The following is a 20,458-nucleotide window of genomic DNA, read 5'->3' on the forward strand; positions in this document are numbered from 1 at the left end:
ATTTTGCCACAATTTTGGAAGTATGCATGGGGTCATTGTCCATTTGGAAGACCCATTTGCGACCAAGCTTTAACCTCCTGACTGATGTGTTGAGATGTTGCTTCAATATATTCATATAATTTTCCTCCCTCATGTTGCCATCTATTTTGTGAAGTGCACCAGTCCCTCCTGCAGCAAAGCACCCCCACAACATGATGCTGCCACCCCCGTGCTTCACTGTTGGGATGGTGTTCTTCAGCTTGCAAGCATCCCCCTTTTTCCTCCAAACATAACGACGGTCATTATGGCCAAACAGTTCTATTTTTGTTTCATCAGACCAGAGGACATTATTTCAAAAAGTATGTTCTTTGTCCCCATGTGCAGTTGCAAACTGTAGTCTGGCTTTTTGTATGGCGGTTTTGGGGAAGTGGCTTCTTCCATGCTGAGCGGCCTTTCAGGTTATGTCGATATAGGACGTGTTTCACTGTGGATATAGATACTTTTGTACCTGTTTCCTCCAGCATCTTTACAAGGTCCTTTGCTGTTCTGTGATTGATTTGCACTTTTTGCACCAAAGTACGTTCATCTCTAGGAGACAGAATGCGTCTCCTTCCTGAGCGGTATGACGGCTGCATGGTTCCATGGTGTTGATACTTGCGTACTATTGTTTGTACAGATGAACGTGGTACCTTCATGCGCTTGGAAATTGCTCCCAAGGATGAACCAGACTTGTAGAGGTCTAAAAAAAAAATTCTGAGGTCTTGGCTGATTTCTTTTGATTTTCCCATGATGTCAAGGCAGTGAGTTTGAAGGTAGGCCTTGAAATACATCCACAGGTACACCTCCAATTGACTCAAATGATGTGAATTAGCCTATCAGAAGCTTCTAAAGCCATGACATCATTTTCTGGAGTTTTCCAAGCTGTTTCAAGGCACAGTCAACTTAGTGAATGTAAACTTCTGACCCACTGGAATTGTGATAGTGAAATAATCTGTCTGTAAACAATTGTTGGAAAAATTACTTGTGTCATGCACAAAGTAGATGTCCTAACTGACTTGCCAAAACTATAGTTTAACACAGAAATTTGTGTAGTGGTTGAAAAACAAGTTTTAATGACTCCAACCTAAGTCTATGTAAACTTCCGACTTCAACTGTATATGTACCTAAATGTGTAAAATCCATAATATTTATGATTATTTATTTGAATTTCGCGCCCTCCAGTTTCACCAGAAGTTGTTCCGCTTCTGGGACGCCTATCCCTAAGAAGTTTTAATTAACAGACATGAGAACTGGTTTGGGAGCAGTTTTTTAAGGTTGTCGTACTGCTAAATTTGTCTGAAACACTTAATACTCTCGTGTCAGAGAGAGGATTCACACGACTACTGTTGAGGATTTAAACTCTCAACAACAAAAACGTAGTGAGTGTTACATTTTTGTGAGTAGACGTGTTTGTGTGGGTGTATTTTCCAGCTTACTGCCACATACAGGTAACTGCCAAAATAAAGGAAACACCAACATAAATTGTTTTAATAGGGCGTTGGGCCACCACGAGCCAGAACAGCTTCAATGCAGCTTAGCATAGATTCAAGTGTCTGGAACTCTATTGGAGGGATGAGAAATCATTCTGCCACGAGAATTTTCATAATTTTATGTGTTGTTGATGGTGGTGGAAAACGCTGTCTCAGGTGCCGCTCCAGATTCTCCCATAAGTGTTGAATTGGGTTGAGATCTGGTGACTGAGACGGCCATGGCATTTAACATCGTTTTCATGCTCATCAAACCATTCAGTGACCACTCGTGCTCTGTGGATGGGGACATTGTCATCCTATGAGGGCACAGCCATGGTAGCCAAAATAATGGCCTGCTTAGCATTTTTATACCTGACCCTAAGCATGATGGGATGTTAATTGCTTAATTAACTCAGGAACCACACTTGTGTGGAATCACCTGCTTTCAATATATTTTGTATCCCCCATTTACTCAAATGTTTCCATTATTTTGGCAGTTACATGTATATTTTCAACATATTATTTGTGTGTGTGTGTGTATTCATAAATGTTTTTGACATCACTACTCACTGTTCAGCCTTGGCTAGTCAGGAGCCTCTCATGAGTGTGACCTCTGACCACTATGTGTGTGTGTGTGTGTTTTAGGAGCGGAAGCCGGACCCTGCAGCAGCTGCCTGCTCGCTGGCTCACGGAGGTCCTACAGGAGGCCAAGTCCAGTGACCGCTCCTCCAAACTGTGTGCCACGCACCGCAGGGATCCTATTCTTCATCCAGGTGTGTCTGTGTGTGTTTATGTTTGGAGAGGAAGTTCTTGGCATGCCTTTAGAACAGTCATGCTGGAAGAACACCATGTATCGCCATCCTTCTCTCTCTAGTAAATACTATATTAGAGAGATGGCAGGGAAACATTAGGGAGATAATGAGGTAGAGGGTAAGGAAGGAGGGTAGTAGGGTCTGAGAGGTAGCAAGGTAATAGAGAGATATTAGGAGAGAGAAAGAGAAGAGAGGAGGCTGATCTCCACACCATGGCAGGCTTGTGCATTCCATTGCTGCGGTGAAATACGAAAATCAAATCAAATTAAATGGTATTAGTCACATGCACCGAATACAACAGATGTAGACCTTACAGTGAAATGCTTACTTACGAGCAACAAACCAACAATGCAGTTGGAAAAAAATAGATAATAAATAAAAGAAGAAGTAACTAGCAGCATTAAAATAACAATAGCGAGACTGAATACAGGGAGGTAGCGGTACAGAGTCAATATGCGGGGGCACCGGTTAGTTGAAGTAATGTGTACATGTAGGTAGAGTTATTAAAGTGACTATGCATAGATGACAACAGAGAGTAGCAGCGGTGTAAAAGGGGGCAAAGCAAATAGTCTGGGTAGCCATTTGATTAGATGTTCAGGAGTCTTATGGCTTGGGGGTAGAAGCTGTTTAGAAGCTTCTTGGACTTAGACTTGGTGCTCCAGTACCACTTGCCATGCGGTAGCAGAGAGAACAGGTCCTGGATGGCAGGAAGCTTGGCCCCAGGAATGTACTGGGCTGTTTGCACTACCCTCTGTAGTGCCTTGCGGTCGGATGCTGAGCAGTTGCCATACCAGGCAGTGATGCAACCAGTCAGGATGCTCTCGATGGTGCAGCTGTAGAACCTTTTGAGGATCTGAAGAACCATGCCAAATCTTTTCAGTCTCCTGAGGGGGAATAGGTTTTGTAATGCCTTCTTCACGACTGTCTTGGTGTGCTTGGACCATGTTAGTTTGTTGGTGATGTGGACACCAAGAAACTTGAAGCTCTCAACCTGCTCCACTGCAGCCACGTCGATAAGAATGGGGGCATGCTCGGTCCTCTTTTTCCTGTTGTCCACAATCATCTCCTTTGTCTTGATCACGTTGAGGGAGAGGTTGTTGTCCTGGCACCACACGGCCAGGTCTCTGACCTCCTCCCTATAGGCTGTCTCGTCGTTGTCGGTGATCAGGCCTACCACTGTTGTGTCATCGGAAAACTTAATGATGGTGTTGGAGTCATGCCTGGCCGTGCAGTCATTAGTGAACAGGGCGTACAGGAGGGACTGAGCACGCGCCCCTGTGTTGAGGATCAGTGTGGCGGATGTGTTGTTACCTACTCTTACCACCGGGCGGCGGCCTGTCAGGAAATCCAGGATCCAGTTGCAGAGGGAGGTGTTTAGTCCCAGGGTCCTTAGCTTATTGATGAGCTTTGTGGGCACTATGGTGTTAAATGCTGAGCTGTAGTCAATGAATAGCATTCTCACATAGGTGTTCCTTTTGTCCAGGTGGGAAAGGGCAGTGTGGAGTGCAATAAAGATTGCATCATCTGTGGATCTGTTGGGGTGGTATGCAAATTGGAGTGGGTCTAGGGTTTCTGGGATAATGGTGTTGATGTGAGCCATGACCAGGCTTTCAAAGCATTTCATGGCTACAGACGTGTGTGCTACGGGTCGTTAGTTATTTAGGCAGGTTACCTTAGTGTTCTTGGGCACAGGCACTATGGTGGTCTGCTTAAAAACATGTTGGTATTACAGACTCGGACAGGGAGAGGTTGAAAATGTGAATGAAGACACTTGCCAGTTGGTCAGCGCATGCTTGCAGTACACGTCCTGGTAATCCGTCTGGCCCTGTGGCCTTGTGAATGTTGACCTGTTTTAAGGTCTTACTCACATCGGCTGCGGAAAGCGCGATCACACAGTCTTCTGGAACAGCTGGTACTCTCATGCATGTTTCAGTGTTATTTGCCTCTAAGCGAGCATAGAAGTAGTTTAGTTCATCTGGTAGGCTCATGTCACTGTCCAGCTCTCAGCTGTGCTTCCCATTGGAGTCTGTAATGGTTTGCAAGCCCTGCCACATCCGACTAGCGTCAGGGCCGGTGTAGTACAATTCGATCTGTATCCTGTTTTGAGTCCTGTATTGACGCTTTGCCTGTTCGATGGTTCGTCGGAGGGCATAGCGGGATTTCTTATAAGCTTCTGGGTAAGAGTCCCACTCCTTGAAAGTGGCAGCTCTAGCCTTTAGCTCATTGGGGATGTTTGCTGTAATCCATGGCTTCTGGTTGGGGTATGTACATACGGTCACTATGGGGACGACGTCATCAATGCGCTTATTGATGAAGCCAATGACTGACTGATGTGGTGTACTCCGCAAGGCCATCAGAGGAATCTCTGAACATATTCCAGTCTGTGCTAGCAAAACAGTCCAGTTGCTTAGCATCTGCTTCATCTGACTGCTTTTTTATTGATCTAGTCACTGGTGCTTCCTGCTTTAATTTTTGCTTGTAAGCAGGAATCAGGATGATAGAATTATGGTCAGATTTGCCAAATGGAGGGCGAGGGAGAACTTTGTATGCGTCTTTGTGTGTGGAGTAAAGGTGGTCCAGAGTTTTTTTCCCCTCTGGTTGCACATTTAACAGATAGAAATTTGGTAAAACAGATTTCAGTTTGCCTGCATTAAAGTCCCCGGATACTAGGAGCACTGCCTCTGGGTGATCATTTTCTTGTTTGCTTATGGCGGAATGCAGCTCATTCAATGCTGTCTTAGTGCCAGCCTCAGTCTGTGGTGGTATGTAAACAGCTACGAAAAATACAGATAACTCTCTAGGTAGATAGTGTGGTCTACAGCTTATCATGAGATACTCTACCTCAGGCAAGCAATAGCTCGAGACTTCCTTAGATATCGTGCACCAGCTGTTATTTACAAAAATACATAGTCCGCCGCCCCTTGTCTTACCAGACGCCGCTGTTCTATCCTGCCGGTGCAGCGTATAACCAGCCAGCTGTATGTTGATAGTGTCTTCGATCAGCCATGACTCCGTGAAGCATAAGATATTACAGTTTTGAATGTCCCGTTGGTAGTTTAGTCTTCCTGTAGGTCATCAATTTTATTCACCAAAGATTTCACGTTTGCTAGCAGAATGGAAGGAAGTGGGGGTTTATTCGATTGCCTACGAATTCTCAGAAGGCAGCCTGCCCTCTGGCCCCTTCTCCGCCTCCTCTTCACGCAAATCACTGGGATCTGGGCCCGTTCCCGAGAAAGCTGTATATCATTCGCGTTGGACTCGTTAAAGGAAAAATAGGATTCTGCCAGTCCGTGGTGAGTAATCATAGTCCTGATGTCCAGAAGTTATTTTCGGTCATAAAAGACGGTAGCAGCAACATTATGTACAAAATAAGTTTAAAAAAAAGTTACAAACAAATGTGCATGTGTCTGCTCAAACGGTCAGAAACAGACTCCATGAGGGTGGTTTGAGGGCCCGACGTCCACAGGTGGGGGTTGTGCTTACAGCCCAACACCGTGCAGGACGTTGGCATTTGCCAGGGAACACCAAGATTGGCAAATTCGCACATGCACATGCACATGCACATTTGTGGCCTGCTGGAGGTCATTTTGCAGGGCTCTGGCAGTGCTCCCCCTTGCACAAAGGCGGAGGTAGCGGTCCTGCTGCTGGGTTGTTGCCCTCCTACGGCCTCCTCCACGTCTCCTGATGTACTGGCCTGTCTCCTGGTAGCGCCTCCATGCTCTGGACACTACGCTGACAGACACAGCAAACCTTCTTGCCACAGCTCGCATTGATGTGCCATCCTGGATGAGCTGCACTACCTGAGCCACTTGTGTGGGTTGTAGACTCCGTCTCATGCTACCACTAGAGTGAAAGCACCGCCAGCATTCAAAAGTGACCAAAACATCAGCCAGGAAGCATAGGAACTGAGAAGTGGTCTGTGGTCACCACCTGCAGAATCACTCCTTTATTGGGGGTGTCTTGCTAATTGCCTATAATGTCCACCTTTTGTCTATTCCATTTGCACAACAGCATGTGAAATTTATTGTCAATCAGTGTTGCTTCCTAAGTGGACAGTTTGATTTCACAGAAGTGTGATTGACTTGGAGTTAAATTGTGTTGTTTAAGTGTTCCCTTTATTTTTTTGAGCAGTGTATATATAATTGGCCACGCTCAAGGTCCTAAACGATATCATAACTGCCATCAATAGGAGACAATACTGTGCAGCTGTATTCATCGACCTTGCCAAGGCTTTCGACTCTGTAAATCAACCTCCAACTGCTCCTAAATGCAAATAAAACTAAATGCATGCTCTTCAACTGATCGCTGCCCACACCTGCCCCCCCGTTCAGCATCACTACTCTGGACGGTTCTGACTTAGAATATGTGGACAACTACAAATACCTAGGTGTCTGGCTAGACTGTAAACTCTCCTTCCAGACTCACATTAAGCATCTCCAATCCAAAATTAAATCTAGAATCGGCTTCCTATTTCGCAACAAAGCATCCTTCACTCATGCTGCCAAACATACCCTCGTAAAACTGACTATCCTACCTATCCTTGACTTCGGCGATGTCATTTACAAAATAACCTCCAACACTCTACTCCGCAAATTGGATGCAGTCTACCACAGTGCCATCCATTTTGTCACCAAAGCCCCATATACTACCCACCACTGCGACCTGTATGCTCTCGTTGGCTGGCCATCGCTTCATATTCGTCGCCAAACCCACTGGCTCCAGGTCATCTATAAGTCTCTGCTAGGTAAAGCCCTGCCTTATCTCAGCTCACTGGTCACCATAGCAGCACCCACCCGGAGCACGCGCTCCAGCAGGTATAATTCACTGGTCACCCCCAAAGCCAATTTCTCCTTTGGCCGACCTTTCCTTCCAGTTCTCTGCTGCCAATGACTGGAACGAACTGCAAAACTCACTGAAGCTGGAGACTCATATCTCCCTCACTCACTTTAAGCACCAACTGTCAGAGCAGCTCACAGATTATTATTTCGCCACTATGGCCTATTTATTGCCTTTACCTCCCTTATCCTACCTCATTTGCACACGCTGTATATAGACTTTTTCTACTGTATTATTGACTGCGTGTTTGTTTATTCCTTGTGTAACTCTGGGTTGTTGTTTGTGTCACACGGGTTTGCTTTATCTTGGCCAGGTCGCAGTTGTAAATGAGAACTTGTTCTCAACTAGCCTACCTGGTTAAATAAAGGTGAAATAAAATAAATAAATATGCATTTGCATGTCATTGGTAGAGGTCAACCAGTGGGCTGCTATTCACCTATCCAGTTATAGATTAGTGCTGGCGATGAATGATGACACTTTTAGAGTCTAGACTATTGACATGCAGGCGGATGCAGCAGCTGTGTTCTGTCTGTGATTGTATCTGTCATGTCGCCTGTCCAGGCCCTGTTGTCGTCTGAGCCAAAGTCACCCAGCTGTAGCTTGCTGAAGATGACCATGAGAGAGCTGACTGATCTGGCCATGCCCTCTCCTGACAGAGCCGCCGACCAGACCACTGTCCCTTAGGTACTCAACACTACTACTGAACACTACGACTTAACACAGTCACCTGAGGCAACACTTACTGGAGGGATCACAAGTTCCAATGGGGGGGGGGGGGGGGGGGAAGGGGTTGCAATTGAATTTAGCTCTAACCATAGCTTGTCGTATTGGTGACATTTTAACCCCTTTGATCCTCTAGATCTAACACTGGCTCCGTACGGGAACCATAGCCTGTGTGTGCTCTATATGTCTCTTTCTATGGTAACACATGCAGTATAGTGATGTCCCTGTTTGTCCCTCCTCTAGGTTCATGTGCTCAACATCCTGAGGTGCTCTTCACACAGACACTCATCTGGGGGAGAACATCGTTCCCTTCGTCTCCGAGGGAATGCACGCTGCAGTCCTGGGCTTCACCTCCCCCGTCTGGGCTGTGAGTCCTCATCCCTCCCTCCGTCACGCGCTCCTCCTCTTCGTCGTCCCTCTCTCTCTCTCCCTTCATCTGAATCTATCCTGCAGGAGGATAGTCTTCTGAATGTAATCTCTCCTCCTCCTCTCTCTCCGTCTCAGGTGAGTATCTCCCCCGCCCTACTATTCAACATCCTCATCATGAGGATCTTTGGAATGAAGAAAGGGAAGGACAAACACTCCAAAAAGAACAGGTCTGGATCCGTCTTCAGTCCCCTAGACAACATCTCTCACTGTTTCCTATAGTAGAGCACCAACATCCTACACCTGCTTGCTCAGCCCCTGTACTTCTCTATAGGGCCTACACTAGCATATGTTAGTGCAAATCTCCCATTGGCATTGATGCACGGTTTATACACAAAAGCTGAAGGTGTTGTTTGTCTGTTATGATTTGACCTTTGAACTCTACCAGGATGTTGTGCTCGGCCCGGTTGGTTCTGTCCTGTACCACCAGGGGGCAGTGAGGCCCCACCAGCCAAGCGCTTCCTCAACCCCAACCGAAAGCCCTACAACTCTCTCTTTGCCTGAAGAGTATGGCAGGAACATACAGTCTGGTGCTACGATTCCCTGAAAGACTTGAGTATCCTCTCACACTGTGCCTTTAGAAGGGATGGATGCACTGCACACTCAAACTCCCCATCTGCTTTCTTTGTTTTCTAGTCATCCATAACCCCATTTCTCTCTCTCTCTCCTCTCTCCCTCTCTCTCTCTTTTCTCTCTTTTCTCCCCCCTCTTCCCTCTCTCTCCTATGCTTTTTCTCACTGTGATATCCAGGACTTTGCTCTAGAATTATTTTAAGTTTGTTTTAATCAAGTCTAGTGAATATGAGCTGCATACCTATCTACAAATAGGAGTATGCACGTACAGTCGCACACACTCACGCACTAGACAGACTCTTTCACACTCACTCACTCACTCACTCACTCACTCACTCACTCACTCACTCACTCACTCACTCACTCACTCACTCACTCACTCACTCACTCACTCACTCACTCACTCACTCACTCACTCACTCACTCACTCACTCACTCACTCCACCCCCCACACACACCTTCACCAGTTGACAGCAAAGCTGCTGTTGTCGCGCCCTCCCTCCACTCCCCCAACCCTGCACCCCCTCTGCCCTCCAATCACTGTTCCACCGGCCTTCACCTCTGACCTGTGTGTCGGTGTTACCGTGAGGGGGTTAGACTAGTCCGTGACAGGATCCCCTGAAGCACTTGACTGGTTGGCGTTCACCCTATAGCCTTCGCCCTACTCTACTGTCATCTCTCCCATCATTCCCCACTCACCGCAGATGTGACCTCTGTCCATACCCACAATGCAGTGCTCTGACGGGGCGCTCGCTCGGCGCTGTCCTGGGTAGCTAATCTCGCCCTGCACAGGACAGCGTCGAGCGAGCGCCCCCGTCAGAGCACTGCATTGTGGGTATGGACAGAGAGGTCACATCTGGAGTGAGTGGGGATTGATGGGAGAGATGATAGTAGGGCAAAGGGTATAGGTTGAATGGAGAGAAGGGGGGGGGTGGGGGTAAAAGAGAGAGGAGTGCATGAGAAAAAGGTTGAAGGTAGAGAGACTTGCTGAGGCTTAGAAAAAAGTAATTGATTGTTATACAAAAATTAATCCTATTCCTATGCTTATAGATGCTGTGTGTGCGATTTAATGTTATTTTGAGGTCTTAGCTGAACGGACTTTTACCCATGGGGGCAGATGAGTTGATCTGAAGAGATTTTTCTTTCTCCTGATAATGTCCAATCCGTGGTCCTTTTGGCCCGTCCGACAGCACAGTCTGTTTTAGTGTTTTCCTTTAGTTTAATTTGCTTGTGTGGCAAGAAACCTTCTGATCCCTCTGGGCCAGGCCAACTATCTTGTTAATGTTTTTGGGGATTTTTTGTTGTTGTTGTTGCCATTTTCTTTTTCTTGGCGTTTTAGTCTGTCCCATATTATTAGTGTGAGAGAGACGTGTGTTTGTGTTTCCCCTGCTCGTGTGTTCTGCGTCTGGCTCGTGTTATTACTGTGATTATTTGGTTGTGTGTTCTGGCTACAGTAAATGCGTTGTGACAGGATGTCCACTCCAATGTCTGGCTGGATGCTGGTGTGTTTGGTCAGACCGCTGTGTGTGTGTTGGGTCGGCTCCCATGGCTCCAGTGGAGGTGAAGTGTATCGGATCCGTCGGGCCGGCTGACCTCTGACCTGTGTGTGTGTTTTTTGCGTGCGTGTGAAAGCTGTGTTTGTGTTGCGTGTAAGAATTATTTTGTATGAGGTTTGAATCTGAAGTTAGTGAATCTGTTTATAATATGGTTATTTCTTTTGTTATTTATTATTGGCGTTCTGCGTCTGGATTTTATTTGGATAACACTGCTCAAAGTTCATGAGAAACTAACTTTTGCCCTACAATCCCCGGCCAACAGCTATAGCTGTAGTTAAGCACCTAGTTCAAACCATGAAGCTGGGAGAGAACATGCGATGCTGGTGCAGGACAAAGTTATAATTATAGGCTAGCGAATTTGATTTAATTTTAGAATATAATATGGCCTATTTTACATTTGTGTATTTAGTCTGACTCATACAGTGCATTTGGAAAGTATTCAGACCCCTTTTTCCACATTTTGTTACAGCCTTATTTTTAAATGTATTAAATTAAATCCTCATCAATCTACACACAATACCCCAATATGACAAACTGAAAACAGATTTTTAGAAACGTTTGCAAATGTATTAAAAAACAGAAACCTTGTTTTCCATAAATATTCAGACCCTTTGCTATGAGACTAGACATTGAGCTCGGGTGCATCCTGTTTCCATTGATCATCCTTGAGATGTTTCTACAACTTGATTGGAGTCCACCTGTGGTAAATTAAATTGATTGGACATGATTTGGAACGGCACAAACCCTTCTATATACAGTGCATTCGGAAAGTATTCAGACACCATGACTTTTTCCACATTTTGTTACGTTACAGCCTTATTCCAAAATTGATTAAATTTGTTTTGCCCTCATCAATCTAAACACAATAACCCATAATGACAAAGCAAAAACAGGTTTTTAGACATTTTTGCAAATGTATTTAAAATTAAAACAGAAATCACATTTACATAAGTATTCAGACCCTTTACTCAGTACTTTGTTATAGCACCTTTGGCAGCGATTACAGCCTCAAGTCTTCTTGGGTATGACGCTACAAGCTTGGCACACCTGTATTTGGGGAGTTTATTCCATTATTCTCTGCAGATCCTCTCAAGCCCTGTCAAGTTGGATGGGGAGCTTCGCTGCAAAGCTATTTTCAGGTCTCTCCAGAGATGTTCAAGTCCGGACTCTGGCTGGGCCACTCAAGGACATTCAGAGACTTGTCCCGAAGCCACTTGTGCTTTGTCTTGGCTGTGTGCTTAGGGTCATTGTCCTGTTGGAAGGTGAACCTTCGCCCCAGTCTGAGGTCCTGAGCGCTCTGGAGCGGGTTTTCTTCTTTCTCTCAATCCTGACTAGTCTACCAGTCCCTGCCTCTGAAAAACATCCCCACAGCATGATGCCGCCACCACCATGCTTCATCATAGGGAGGGTGCCAGGTTTTCTCCAGATGTGACGCTTGGCATTCAGGCCAAATAGTTCAATCTTGGTTTCATCAGACCAGAGAATCTTGTTTTTCATGGTCAGAGTCCTTTAGGTGCCTTATGGCAAACTCCAAGCGGGCTGTCATGTGCCTATGGTAGTGGCTTCCATCAGGCCACTACCATAAAGCCTGATTGGTGGAGTGCTGCAGAGATGGTTGTCCATCTGGAAGGATCTGCCATCTCCACAGAGGTACCCTGGAGCTCTGTCAGAGTGACCATCGAAGTTTTTGTTCACTTCCCTGACCTAGGCCCTTCTCCCCTGATTGCTCAATTTAGCCGGTCAGCCAGCTCGGTACAGAGAGATCCTTGATGAAATCCTGCTCCAGAGCGCTCAGGCACTCAGACTGGGGCGAAGGTTCACCCTATCCAACAGGACAACGACCCTAAGCACACAGCCAAGACAACATACGAGTGGCTTCGGGACATGTCTCTGAATGTCCTTGAGTGGCCCAGCCAGAGTCCGGACTTGAACCTGATCGAACATCTCTGGAGAGACCTGAAAATAGCCGTGCAGCGACGCTTCCCATCCAATCTGACAGAGCTTGAGAGGATCTGCAGAGAAGAACGGGAGAAACTCCCCAAATACAGATGAGCGAAGCTTTTAGCTTCAGACCCAAGAAGACTTGTGCTTCAACAAAGTACTGAGTAAAGGGTCTGAATACTTATGTAAATGTGATATTTTTAAATGTTTTTTTAAAATTTTAAATGTTTAAAAACCTGTTTTTGCTTTGTCATCATGGGGTATTGTGTGTAGATTGAGGGAAAACAAATATTTTATCCATTTTAGAATAAGGTTGTAACGTAACAAAATGTGATAAAAGTCAAGAGGTCTGAATATACCTTTCATAATATTTCCCTTGTTGTGTAACGTGCGTATGAGCCAACCTCCTCTTTCTCTCTCTATTGTTGCTTCATTCCTTCCTTGCTTTCAACAGTAATATGAAATTAGTTTTGTTGTCCTGATCTTCCGCATTCTAATGACACGCTTGAATAATGTAGGACTGGAATAAGATGCAGACGGCTTTCACTTCTCTTGACGAAAATTGAATGGCTTTGGGTCTAAACAAATAACTGCAATAGCCTACCACTATCGCACGTTCTCTCTCCTTTCAAACTCCCCGTGAGTTCTATCGGCTGCTGTATTTAACATTCAGCAAACAAGAGCATGTATCCCTCTTCGAATAGTTTTATTAGCATAAGAAATGCTATTCTTGTCTAGCTTTTCCTGGGACTCCAAGAGTGTTTTTTTAAAGAGGGTTTTGTGCAGGAGACCGAGGGTGTAAGTTAGAAGCTTATGCGCAAGCTAAATATGAGGCTAATACCGCATTTCATTTTTGTACCTGACTAGGACGTCGACATTTCGATCTTGAACAGGACAATCTATTTTGGATGGAATTGATGGAGAGAGACTGTGAGAGTGCTCGCGTGCGCACGGATTTAAAGCAACGATATTTGAGTGATTAGGCCATTTTAAACCTTTAAAGCAGAAAAAAAAATCCATAAATAATGTGACCCCCAAAATCTAGATGGAGATGTTTAAATTAGACACACATTTAGTTTATTATATTACTGTATATATATTACTGTAGTATACCTGTCACCAGATAAAAAGTTACCATCATGAGATGATAGAGAGATTGTGAACTGCGTTCCATACCGAGATACGCGCTGTCCCCACTCTGAGTGTTGATGATTCATCTTGACGCAGAGAGAAGGCCGTAGAGAAGCCAGATTTAGACATTGCACATCATTTAACAGTTCCATTTCAGGTCATGCTGTTCATAGAAATGTATAATCATTTACCGGTTTCTCACTCTTATTTATCCCTGGAAGAAGGAGTGGGTTTGGCAGGGGAAATCTCGGTAACCCGGTTCCCGCTATTCAACCCAGTGTGTACTGTGTGTGTGTACTGTGTGTGTGCGTGCGCACTGGTGTGAGTATAGAGGTCAAAGGTGATTTTGTGTGGCATAGCTCAGAGCCCTGTGATGGACAGGTTTGCAGGGGGCTGGGCCGTGTTAGCTGTGTTAAAGCCGTTTGGCCTGGCTGGAAGGCTACGCTAATCCTAAGTGAAAGAATACAGGGCTTTGTGCGACTTGAACTGCTACCACATTGGCCTAGTCAGTCCCAATCGGGGGACTGTTTTCCATGTCGCGCTGTGGCGCTGCTTGCCGCCACATGCGGCCTCACCAGACACAACCGACGCACCTCTACCATGACGGCGCCCCGGCTCTAACTCGGACCAGGCCTGGGACGGCTTAGTTAGTAGCGAGGGAGAGGAAGTGGGGTGGGAAGGGTGGATGTGTCTCTTTCGGGAAAGAATGTGTCGCAGTCATGGCTGAAGCATATGTGTGCTCCGGTCTTCATGTAATTGGTATACGTTGTTTGGCATTGCAGGCTAGCCTAGCAAACCCTTCCTTCCGTTTCAGGGCACGTTATTAGACTTTAGGAGTTCAAAAAATAGGCCTTTATTGGCTTGGGGTAAATGGTGGGGTTTTGAGTTTGCGCTTGCCAAGGTTGAACAAAGTTTATCCGCACACGCTACCGCTCCACCCCCCCCCCCCCCCACACACACACACACACACACACACACACACACACACACACACACACACACACACACACACACACACACACACACACAGTGACTGAGTCAGACTAGTGTCCACAGTACACCATTTTCTTTCCAGACACGCTGCTTGCCTTACCTGTTTTGGGGATAAACAAGCGGTGCAGGCTGAAGTGAAGTGTGTTTCTCTCTGAGTTGGTAGTTGGCATGAGCCTCATGAGAATCCGACCCTGCTGGCCTGCTTCTAATGAGCTCTTTATGGGCCTGTAACGCTTTGATATGGAAGGAAGTGGTTTAGAAGCCAGAACTGCACCGGAGAGGTTGTTTTCTTTATTTCTACAAGTTCCTCTCTCTCCCACTCTCTCTCCCTCCCTCCCCCCAGTCTCTCTCTCGCTCACATTTCTCTGCACAAGGAAACTTGTGTAATTATCAAATGGTTTGCAGAGCTGGGTAGGATGCTCTGCTGACGTTACACTACTGTTTAAATAACAGAGTAGATCTACAGCAGGGGTAGGCAACTAGATTCACCCGCGATTTTTGTCCGAGCGGGGGCGACCAAAATGATAATAATTTGTACATTTACCACAAATAAGCCCAAAAATAGTTTTATATTTGAAAATAACTATCATTTCATACCGTGATTACATTGAGACACGATCACATATCAATTTTTCTTTTTTTTGCAGAATTTCTGGTGATTTTACAGTATTTTATTTTTTTACTAAAAACTTGCGGGCCAAAACCTGCCTGTTGCCGACCGACCCCTGTGTGTACAGTTCAAAAAGTTGAACTGTACACACATAGGCTACCTGAGTTGAAAGACCCCTGTACTGACTTTCCCAATCCTCCTCGCTCTCGTTCTCGCTCTCTGCTTCCACACATAGCCTACAAGCCACTGATGCAGACCTTTGTAACATCTACATTTAAAAAAATTCTAATAAATCCATGTAATAAAGCCTACATCTTCACAATAAATCCATTATTTATTTTAGACAGGTCTAAAGAAGCATGATATGAAGAAAATGTAGTCAATTTCAGAAGAACAGAATAGCATGCTCGGAGTTGCCGTTATGTTAGGTCCTGATCTGGCTATGCCATATGGCTGTGGGTTACACTAGCTCATTTAGCAGACAAGATTTACATAGAATTCTGTGGTATTATTTTAAAGTACGAAGATTTTTTTTTTACCAAGCTAAATAAAATAGAAAGGATATTTTCTCCAAACGATTTGAGGGAGTGCGCACATGCGGCTATTCTGTGTTGAGCGGTTAACCTCTAACGAGCCTCAACCCCGGATCCGGGATCACCCCCCACCCCCCCCACACTGATTAGCATCGCTAGCATAGCGTCACAATTAAATAGTAGCATCTAAATATCATTAAATCACAAGTCCAAGCCACCTAATGAAAGATACAGATCTTGTGAATAAAGCCACCATTTCAGATTTTTAAAATGTTTTACAGGGAAGACACAATATGTAAATCTATTAGCTAACCACGTTAGCAAAGGACACGATTTTTTTACTCCCAACAGCTTTTTCCTGCGTCAGTAGCTATCACTAATTCGACTAGATAAAAATATATATAGCCACTAACCAAGAAACAACTTCATAATATGACAGTCTGATAACATATTTATGGTATAGCATAGTTTTTTTTGGGAAAAATGTGCATTTTTCAGGTATAAATCACAGTTCTACATTGCAGCTGCAATCTGAAATAGTGCTGACCCAGCCAGAACAATTACAGAGACCAACGTCATATAACGAATTACTCATCTTAAAACATTTCAGAAAAATACACAGCGTACAGATATTGAAAGCCCAACATCTGGTGAATCCAAACAATATTTCAGATTTATTAAATGTTTTATAACGAAAACAAAATGTAGCGCTAAATTAGCATAGCTATACAAGGCAGATTCGGCTAGGCGCCCACGGTCAGTTCACATGCACAACAGATATGATATAACATCGTAAATTGGGTCTTACTATGGCTGATCTTTCATCAGAATGTTGATCAAAGTGTCCTTTGTCAAGATGAGTCGTTGGTTCCGTTCAGAAATCTTCCTTTCCCACTCCATTTAGCACAGGTACCGGTCGAGTGGCACAGATCTCTCAAATGTAAATAAATTGTGACAACGGAACACCGCAAAACTCCCAAAAAAATTCAAATAATCTGATTAAACTATATTGAAAAAACATACATTACGATGATATGGTCACATGTATCAAACAAAATTCGACACGGAGATAGTTTTCATCCATAACGCCAGCAAAACAGTACACAATCGCAGCTCCAACTCGTGCGAATCAGCAAACCGGAAGTTGTCGGTCACGCCAAAGAAATAGGTCTTATTTCACGTCAGTACCAGATAAACAAAGAATTTCTCCTCTGACGTCCTCTTGACACCCAGAGGAAGGCGAATGAGGTGTGTTTCGGGTCATAGGGGGCACGACCATATATAGGCAGAGCTTTGAAGCCAGCATAACACATCTTGATTTTATGTTCTTGGTCATGGAAAGTGCTGTGAAATGACTTCTGTATCACTCAGAGACAAAATTGAAACGGTTTTAGAAACTAGAGATTGTTTTCTTTCCAATGGTATTATTTATATGCATGTAGTAAGAGCAATAATTGAATAAGAGGCAGTTTAATCTGTTGAGCAAATTATGCTAATGGGAAAATAGCACCCCCTGTATTCTCAAGAAGTTTTTAACAAAGAAATAGGTACTCCTATATGCTTAATTTAGAGTTATTAATGTAACATTAGTTGTTCTACAAACTTTGGGCTATATGTTTTGGTTTTTAATACATTGTAAGGCTGCATGGTAAGACTCTGATTTTAAAAAAAGTAGCTTGAAAGGCATGAGCTCTGCTTTGTTATTTGTGCAGACTGTACACACTTCATCAGTCTCTCATTCACAATTTGACAAGCACTTGATAATGCCTCGAATTTCATGGGGGCATCCCCGTTGCGGCCGTAATGCACCCTAAAAAAATCCATGCCTTTTGCGTCTAGTGGCCGTTGTGCCCTTGGCACAGAGTGCTGCGTTGTGCCCTTCTCCCTGAGTGCTGCATGCTCCAAAGCATCTCTTGCATCTCTTGCTCTGGCTCTCCATCACATGATTGGGTCTTTTGCACAGGCTACAAGTGAAGACCAACACAACTGTCCAATTCCGAGGTGCATATTGAAAATATTGGAAGAACTGTCCACATTCACTTTGTCAGCCAACACGATGAGTAGGCCTGTCAATCTACTATCCCCCATAGTACAACAGTCGACCTATTCTGTGCGAGAAAATTAAATATTCCAAACATAATCTGGGCCAGTTGTGGGATGTGATAGATTCCAAATTAATACAACTATTAGCATAAAAAAAACGTGTTTACGCAATGTGGCTGATGCTACAGTTCAGAACGTTTAGCTTAAGGTGTTGATTAGCTATTAGGCTATTTCTTCACATTATAAGCGCAGCAATGTGCACATGGCAGTAGGCTATAAGCGCGAATGTTCTGTTAGCACGAAAACACCATTATCAAAAGTGACCGCAAATGTGATTATGCATATAATGCTTTTATTATAAAGGTGCATATTTATGGTGAAAATTATCTTCCCCAAACTTGAAACTCATGCGCTGCTTATATATGCCAGTTAGGCTCTACACACCTTGTAAAGCGGATTAATGTGCTTTAATTTTAAGAAGTTATTTGGCCGCTTTAGTTATGATACAAACCTTATCAAAACATATAGGCCTATGGGCTAGGCTACACGAGGTGTGCGATTATGATGTGAAAAAGTCGCAATAAAAGGAAGTTTCTAATGCTGGGCATCATTCACGTGATAATATCTAATTCACAAGTGATAGGCTAATATTGTCACCCATCAGACTATTCTTGATTTAATCTTGATTTTACATATACTAATATATGTGTGAAATTTAATTTGATTTAGAATAGACCAATATCATGCAACTGTCTCGAACCGGGCAGCGGGAAAATGCACTTAAATAGCGAATGGCAGACGTTTTTCCCGTGGTTAATTTTCATGCCAGTCAGGTAGGCTTATACTCCTGTTTTAAAGATAAGCAATGTGCTTAATATAAGGAAAGTTGAGAAATACATATTGTATGCCTAGCCTATAGAGAGCTGATGGGATGCTCCTCTTTTTAGTATGGGCCATTACTCTGTTTTCTCGCAAAATTGCATAGCCTACAGAAATGTTGCGCAACATGAGCTCATGGGCTCTCATGAAGTTTAAGTGTATGATTAGATTTTCAATGACATTTGCATTGATGTCAGAGTGATTAGAGGGACAAAGTGCTGTGTACCAGGCAGTTAGAAAGTTTGGTAGGCTACTAATGACCATCAGCAGCATCAGAGCTTGGAGAAGCCTAATTACCGTGACTAAACGGTCACGTGGAATTTGACTGACTTCGTGACTCGTGACCGCCGGTGTGACGGTAATACGGTCACCGCAACAGCCCTAGTTCCACCCCACCATTGGACAGCACAGCAGTCTTCCCGCAGTCACCCCCTTTCCCTTTCCTTTCCTCTTTTCAGCCTCCTCTGGTTTCTCTGGGGCCCTAAATTAAGGCCCCGTTGAGATGGCTTCATAAGGCTCGTTAAGTTCGTTAAGCTCGTTAAAGCTATTGGCCAGACTAATGGCCAGTTTCCTGGATACGGAAGAGGAGGGAGGAGGAATAGACCGACTCCTCCACTCTCTATGGAAGAGTCTTAGTCTTCTTATATCTACCAGTTTCTCTCGTCTCAGTGCCTCCACCTAAAAGCTTTTGGACTCTCACTCTCTCTGTCACTCACTCATATTCCCTCCTTTGCCTCTCGTAGAAGTCATGTATAGTTTCCCACGAAACTAAACCGACCCCCCCTCGTCCTCCAAACAAACTTGTGACAAACCAGAGCTTCACAGGCCCAACTTCATCCAGACCCTCACAGGGTATCTTGGACCCCCACACACATCTTATTTGAACCTGCCCTCTTGTCAGTCCTACTGTACATGTCAGGCCAACTTTGACCTCAGGGTAATTGTGAGGCTCGTGGATTGAGCTCTCTCCTTTCCCCATCATACCTCATACAGTATGTGTTGTCGTCCTCTCCCCTTGCTCTCTCTCTTTCCTCATCTCTCTTTCCTTTTGATCAGCCCCCTTTACCTTTCATACCCATCACTCTCTCTCGGTCTCCCTCTCTATCCCTTTGTCTCTTGTCTTCCTTTACCCAGTCCCTCTCTCTCTTTATAAGCCTCTCCAGCAGGGCTTCGTATGTTGACAATTCCTCGGCCCTTCAGTGCCACATGACATCACTCATGGCAGGGCTTGCCTGTGCTGTGCCTGACTGAAATCGGACGCTAAACACATTACACGGGCCTTAATTAGCGGCCTATTACATTTCCCATCTCACCCATCGCCAGTCCAGGCCATCCCAGGGAGGGGGGGAGGGGGTATTGTTGAATGTAATATTGAAAAGCTTAAGGACCCAGCTGGCAGAGGGGGTCTGGGTTTTTGGCCTTCTACGACAACCTCATAGTCATAGCGACAGGCCTCCCGAAGCACTCCTCTCTTTATATCTTGCACCTCTCCTCTCCTCTCTTCTCCTCTCCCCATTCTGAGTCCGGGAGGGAGCTGGGGGTTGTAGAGTTTGAGAGTGAGAAATGTAGAATGAGAGAGTTGTAGGATTAGAATGGGAGAGGTCGAGTGTGGTAAAAAGGGATTGATATAGGGTTTGAGTGTGAAATAGGTCTTTAAAAGATTAGGTGAAGCAGAGGCGATCGGAGTAAGACGGACTAGACTGATGGGATGGGGGGGGGGGTATAGTTCTATTCAATAACTATTACTTTACTGTGTACTGTATCTCCCCTGTGTGTATCCTGTCCTCTTCTGTATCCTGTCCATATTCCTAAATCCAGAGAACATCTGGCCTGTAATATTTCCCAGGCAAGTCTGCTCCGTCTGTCTTCCAGTACGGGGGTGAAACGACAAAATATGTGTATAAAGGTTGTCTAAA

The sequence above is a fragment of the Salvelinus namaycush genome, chromosome 4, assembly GCF_016432855.1.
Source record: "Salvelinus namaycush isolate Seneca chromosome 4, SaNama_1.0, whole genome shotgun sequence".
Taxonomy (NCBI): domain Eukaryota; kingdom Metazoa; phylum Chordata; class Actinopteri; order Salmoniformes; family Salmonidae; genus Salvelinus; species Salvelinus namaycush.